The sequence below is a fragment of the Cetorhinus maximus genome, chromosome 15, assembly GCF_964194155.1.
Source record: "Cetorhinus maximus chromosome 15, sCetMax3.hap1.1, whole genome shotgun sequence".
Lineage (NCBI taxonomy): Eukaryota > Metazoa > Chordata > Chondrichthyes > Lamniformes > Cetorhinidae > Cetorhinus > Cetorhinus maximus.
In genome coordinates, this window is record NC_135893.1 from 70702957 (window position 1) to 70710516 (window position 7560).

A 7560-nucleotide genomic window follows, 5' to 3' on the forward strand; every position below is an offset into this window, starting at 1 on the left:
AAGCTGCCTCTGCAATTCATGCATGCATAAACACCGGCCCAACTCCACTCTCGCCCCACCACCTCCACCACGCACCCCATGAAGGTGGGAGAATCCGGGTTCAGGGGCAGGATTTAGAAACTTCAGCCATTTCCTGGATTTTCACCATGATGGAGAGGGTCTCCATTGTACTGAAAATCTGGGCAGAGACAATGTAGGTCAGACAGTGTAGGGGCATGAGGCTCCCTGCTGAGATTTGCAGTTGTTACAATAACATATGAATATAAGAAATAGAAGTAGGAGTAGGCGATATGGCCTTTGAACATGGTTAACACTTTTACATCAAATCCACTTTCCTGCCCTTCTCTCCATATCTCCTGATACCTTAGTGCTCAAAAGTCTAAGAATCTGAGTCCTAAATATACACATTGACTGATCATCCACAGTCCTCTGGGGTGGAGGATCCCAAAGATTCACAACCCTCTGAATGAACCAAGCTCTTCTCATCTCCTCCTAAATGACTGGCCCCTTATCCTGAGACTATGACCCCAAGTTATAGATTCTTTAGCCAGGGGAAACAGCCTTTCAGCTTTTACTCTGTCAAGTCCTCTAAAGAATTTCATACATTTTTAGTGAGATAACCTTTTATTCTTCTAAACTTAAGAGAATGTAGGTTAATGGGCTTACTATTTACTATTACTATTTACTTACTCACTATGTCCTCATAAGGACAGCTCTCCCATCCCAGAAATCAATCTAGTGAACCTTTGTTGCATCTCCTCTAAAGCAAACATATTCTTCCTTAGGTAGGGAGACCAAATCTGTATACTGTACTCCAGCTGTGGTATCAACAAAGCCCTATATAATTCTATCAACATTTCATTACTCTTATAAACCAATGTTTATACTATTTGCCTTCTTAATCGCTTGCTGTACCTTCATGTTAATATTTTGCGATTCATGTAGAAGGACCCTCACACCTAGCTTGGTAACATTAGCAATCTTGGATATATTACACTCAGTGCCCTCATCTAAGCCATTGACATGTATTGGAAATAGTTGAGGCCCAAGCATGGATTCGTGCATTATTCCACTTTGGTTGTATCTTGCCATCCTGAAAATGCCCCGTTTATTCCTACTCTCTTATCTGTCTGTTAACCTGGCCTCAATCCACGCTGATATATCCTTAATCCCCAATCCAATGAACCCTTAATTTGTGTAATGATCTCTTGTGTGGCACCTTAATGAATGTCTTCTAGTTTCCTCCTCCTCCTCCAGGTATCATGTGCTCCAAGGGGGCTTTGGCAACCACGGACTCTTCTGTTAGTTCCACCCTCAAAAAAAACTTTAATAGATCTGTCAAATGTGAGTTCCCTTTCATAAGAGCACATTGATTCTGCCTGATCATATATTAATTTTTCAACTGCTCTACTATTAAGTGCTTAATAATAGGTTCTAGCACTTTCTCTACTACTGATTTCAGGCTAACTGGCCGATTGTTCCCTGTTTTCTCTCTCCCTCCTTTCTTGAATAACAAGGTTTCATTTACTACCTTCCGATCCACAGAGACCATTATAGACTCTAGGGAATTCTGGAAGATCAAACTACTTTCTCTGCAGCCACCTCTTTCAAAATGGGGCCCAGGGAATGTGTCAACCTTTAGCCCCATTAGTTTCTTCAGCACTTTTACTTTACTAATATTAATTATTTTAGGTTCCTCACTCTCATTAAACACTTAAGCTTCCCCATAATTCCTGGTATGTTTTTAGTGTCTTCTACTGTGAAGACAGGCACAAGAAACTTGTCTAATGTCTCTGCCATTTCCTTTTCCCAATTAATTTCTCCTGTCTATGCCTCCAAGCAACCCACATTTACTTTCACTATCTCTTCTTTGTGATCAAGGATGATTCGAGGCCAGCTCATCTTTCTATTTGTCACAGTGCACGAAATTCCTCTGAAACTCGCATTTAAATTCTCCCAAGTCATCCAATTGACATGCTGGCTTGGAACAATTTAGTGAAATTCGCCAGTAGGCACGAGCTCAGTTTTATAATTCTCAACTGTTTTCAAATCTCCCTGTGGCCCTCGCAACCACTCCTACTCTCCACCCATCTCTATAATCTTCTCCAGTTTAGCAAAATGTCTGCATTCCTCCAATCCTGACAGCTTGCACATCCCTGACATTAATCACTCCACAATTGGTGGCCATGCAGTCAGTCAGTTGCCTTGGCCCTATAAGCTTGCAAATTCCCTCTCTTAAAATCTCTTTCCCCGCTACCTGTCTCTCTTCCTTTAAGATGCTCCTTAAAACTTACCTTTTTAGCCAAGCTTTTAATTATCTTGTCTGGGAGCTCCATATGAGGTGCGGTGTCAAAAAGTTTATTGATAACGTTCTTGTTAAGCATCTTGGGACGTTTTGCTATGTTCAAGGTGCTATACAAATGCAGTTGCTGTTGTTGTTGGATTAATTCTCTTTCACCTTGAAAGCATAAGGAAGTAAGTTCTTTTGCTTGTAAAATGAATGCTACACACTGGTAACACAGATTAAACAGCTGAAGCTGGTGCCTTCTGCATGGAGCCATCCAAGTTATGGAGTTGAGCTGCTCCACTGACACAAAAGGCAAAAGGAAAATGATTGTGTTCCCGCTGGTCTGATAGTGCCATACTTGGATCTTGCTCAGTGATTCCTTTCCCCTAATCTTTGCTTATGCTTCCTCTGTTGCCATCACACTTCCTTCAACAACACCTTCCAAACACATGACCTCTATCACTAGAAGGACAAGGGCAGCAGATTGATAGGAACACCATCACCTGGAAGTTCCCCTCCAGGTCACTCACGATCCTGACTTGGAAATATATTGCCGTTCCTTCACTGTTGCTGGGTCAAAATCCTGGAACACCCTCCCTAACAGCACTGTGGGGCCTACACCACATGGACTGCAGCAGTTCAAGAAGGCAGCTCACCACCACCTTCTCAAGGGCAATTAGGGATGGTCAATAAAAGTGCTGGCCTAGCCAGTGATGTCCATGTCCTGTGAAAGAATAAAAATAAAGAGCATATCCCAACCACAAATCCCCCAAATTCCCCACAGTAAAAGAACTTTCCATGCTTATGTAAAGTGTATATAAGCACTTGCCACATCCTCATAACTCCTGTCTTCCAGCCCCGGTATCATTCCGGTGAATCAGCATTCTGTAGACATTTAAAATTCACTTAAAATATCCAGGGGAAGAAGAAGGGATCCCTTTATTTCAGAAGGGCTGTCATGAGAAGCTATTCAGACTCTGATTGCCCTAAAATGTCATCCCCAAATCACTGTTTCCCAACAATTCCCCACCTTTCTATTGCTTTCCATCCCTCTGTTACATCCCAGAGTCCTCTTGGCCAAAGTCCTGAGACAAAAGACACCATCGGAAAACTATTCCATAACAATTTTATCCTTGTGGCTGTATGACCTTGCCTGGCCTAGTGCTCCTACACTGTGCTACTCCACTGACTGCAGCATGGCTGCTGACTTTCTGCAGATGGCCTTGCAGGTTGATCTCGAGCAGCTCTGGGCCTTGAGGGCCTGGCTTCAGGGTGCACCACTTGTCGTTGGTGGCAGCATTCTGGACTGGCTGGCAACAGCAACGGCACTGCCAGGCAGAGGGTTTGTGCACTACTGGAGCCACAACCACACCCCTGGGCAGGGCCTCAGCAATCTTAATAATCTGCTGGTTTCGACTTCACCATACAACTCGACAGTGAAACAGGCTCTCTGGCAGGCCTGCCAATGTACCAAGTATCTACGTGTGCTTTTTTCTGTGCATCAGAATCCTCATCTGAACCCTCTAGAACCCCCGTCTGTGGCCTCATCCTCCAATGAACTGACACATGTTATCTTTACCCCTAGCCTAGCTACACCCCGCTTGTGCCTGGCGATTCATCATATACAGATTCTGCCTCCATGTTACCCTCTAAAGTTTGCACAGTGCCACTGGTGGCTGCAAATATGAGAGGTCAAGTGATGATACCGTCACCTCCCACTTGTCCTAGAACGAAAATGGCCCAGAGGCAGGACCTTGGCAGGAGACCGGCACATGAGCTAACATCAGGACATTGCGGCTTCATCTGCCCCCAGTCCCGCCTCCAGGTCCATTTAAAAATTCAACCCATGATGGACTCTCCTCCTTTCCATCTCCTGGACCAAGGCTTCCTGCACCCTATCAGAGAATTTGGTAGCTCTCGCCCTGGCCTGCTGCTCCATTGATACTCTTTATTCTTTCTCAGAAACACTTTTGGAGATAGTTCCACACTTGCTCCTCTCCTTTAAGAGATGCAGGCTAGCTTTAAGGGCAGGGTGGCTTTAACTTGTGCTAACCACACAGACTGCACACACAGACTGCACACACTTGGCCTCTCGCTGAGATTGTATCCAGTCTGGGGTGCAAGCTGCAATCATGGTGATGAGCAGACATCACAAACTCCAGGCCCAAAAACTGACACCGTCCAATTTGTAGCCCAATAACTCCCAGTTTGGAAGTTAGAGCATTAATGTCACAACAGAATGATCCTCAGTTTTGGAGCTAATGAATTAATGTCCCAACACAATGATCCTCAGTGTGTCATAAATATAAGATAGTCACTAATAAATTAAATATTGAATTAAACAAAAACTAATTTACACAAAAAATTCAAAACTTGCTGTCGCAAGGAGTCACTGAGGTAAGTAGCGTAGACATGTTTAAAGGGAAGCTAGATAAACACATGAGGGGGGAAGGAATAGAAGGATATGTCAATGGGGTCAGGGAGGGGGAAGGTGGGTCATGCACAGCATAAGTACTTACATAGGCCAGTTGGACCAAATGGCCTGCTTGTGTGTCTTAGAGTTGATGTAACTCGGTGCACTAAATGCAATGGAAACTTAAGGGACTGAAGGGAGTGTTTTTAGAGGTGATCTGATAGAAGGTCAGCTGTGCCCTTGGCATTGTGCATGTTCGTTGCCATGGGAACTAAAGATGAGAAAAGTAACAAAATAGAGTGACTACAGAGAATAAAATGTGACATTTACTTACCTCAAATTGAAATTATTAGGCCTGTTCTACTCTGGACGCTAAAAATGCCAAATAGCCTCAGAGCATAAACCATCCCTTTAGATGTCAATGTGAACATCACTGCTATCTCGAGTGCTCTAAAGTTTAGACTGCGTGAGTAAAGACGTAGGAGCCACACCTGGATTTTAGCACAAAGAGAAGCTGTAAGAGGGCAGCTATAATTACAAGTCCTCAGTGTTCTTTTCGCTCTCTCTCTATACAGTGCTCAGCAGGGTGCTCACAAGACAGGAGGTAAGTTTTCAAGATTTGATTTACTTTCTATCTATTTAAGACTATTTTAATTTTTTAAAAAGTTAATAAATGCAGAATTTACTTTGGGAAAATATTTTGAAATTAATGAGAAAATGTTCACATCGCATTGGCGTCAGACGCATATTATTTCATTTTCAGGCTGACTTTGATATGACTTAAATGGAGCTGAACTTCAACATTTTTCAGGTGGTTCACATGCACCTCAGTGTACTAGCACAGATCTCCCACTGACTGGAGCAAGTGGAAACTTAATCTCCACCAATACTCCCTTGTCAATCTCCACTTGTATGATTATGCCTCTCCAAAGATAGTTATTTGCTGCAAACTCATGCTTGCAGAACTGCACAATGAATCATTATTATTTTTCGTGTATGGTTAAAACATATTCAGCACAAAGCGTGGAAAAGATAACCTTAGTTAGTTTGAGAAGTTACAGTGAGTGTTAAAGTGCTTATGTGAGGGCTTCAATTGCCCTATATTGATCTAGGACACTGGGCTGCAGTATATAAAGGGGTGAATGTTCCTTTTTATCATCTGGGCACTAAGCATCGCATTAACCAAGCACAGAATCGAAAATCTGGTCGGGGTTTTGCACATCTCTTATAGAACTGGCTGATTTTACCTCCATTAATTTTATTGGAAGGAACATCAGCCAGTGCATGATGGGATGCTCAATGTGCAAGCATACAAACATATGAATTAGGAGCAGGAGTAGGCCATTCTGTCCCATGAGCCTGCTCCGCCATTTGATAAGATCATGGCTGATCTAATTGTGGTCTCGACTCTTTCCTATCTACCTCCTATACCTTTTGACTCCATTGTTAATCAAGAACCTATCTAACTCAGCCTTAAAAATATTCAGTGACCCAGCCTCCACTGCTCTCTGGGGAAGAGAATTCCACAGATCAATGACCCTCTGAGAAAAACAATTTTTCCTCATCTCCATCTTAAATGGGACACCCCTTATATTTAAACTGTGTACCCTACTTCTAGTCTCTTCCCCCAAGGGAAACATCTTTTCAGCGTCCATCCTGTCAAATCCCCTCAGGATCTTATATATTTCCATAAGATCACCTCTCATTCTTCTAAACTCCGCTGGATATCGGCCCAACCTGTCCAACCTTTCCTCATAAGGTAACCCCTTCACTCCAGGCACCAGTTGAGTGAACCTTCTCTGAACTGCTTGTAACGAAATTATATTCTTACTCAAGTAAGGAGACCAAAATTGTACACAATACCCCAGATGTGGTCTACCAACACAGTATACAATTGTAGCAAAACTTCCCTACTTTTATATTCCATTCCCTTTGCAATAAACGGCAACATTCCATTTGTCTTCCTAATCACTTGCTGTACCTGCAGACTAACATTTTGAGATTCATGCACCAGAACACCCAGAACAGAACATTCTGTACCACATAGTTTTGCAATTATTAAATAAACAAGCATTAAGTAAATCTCCCACATGGAGGTTATCATGGCTCCAACATACTTATCGCCTTACACTGTTAAGAAAGCTTAAAGATTGGGAGTCTGATGTTTTGAAATGTTTGCTTTTAACGTTGGTATGAAATACTTGATCCAATATCATGAAATGGATATGATAGCAGAGTGAGAGCCACCTACAGCTTCACCAACTAATTATGGGCATATTGAACTGTTTAAAGGAGATATGTTTTTTAAAAAATACAAGTAAAGACACTGATCAAAAGATGGCTGACACTGTAAAGTGACCACTTTCTAGAAAATTCCCATGGGGGTTACACGGACAGACCTGTCCTGAGGGGACATGGAATTTCGCAGCTGAAGAGGTGTCAAGGCCCATTTCAAACAGAGACTTTTGAAAGGAAGGCATGGAAAATGCAAAAGGCTGGACTTTAATCTCCTGTGTTGGTGAAGATTATGGAAACTCTCCCTAGCCATTACATCCCATCAGACATACAAAAACCCATCTCCTGTTGAGCTATATCTCAGAATGTCCAAAAGTTTCCAAGATGAAAACAAAATGGCCATTGAATGCAAGACCTGCCTATTCCTCCTCCTGGGAATACAGAAAGAAATGGGTTAAAACTGGCTCTGAAGACTAGTGTAGGCAGTGGCAGAGGAAAGAACAACAACAGGATCGCTCTCGGTCACTTGTTGGAGAGAAGTTGTTTAGCAGAAAGAGGCAGCAAGCAGGAAGAAACAGGACAGCCTCCTCAGTCACCCTTGCAGAGACGAGCAGGTTATCTCTCC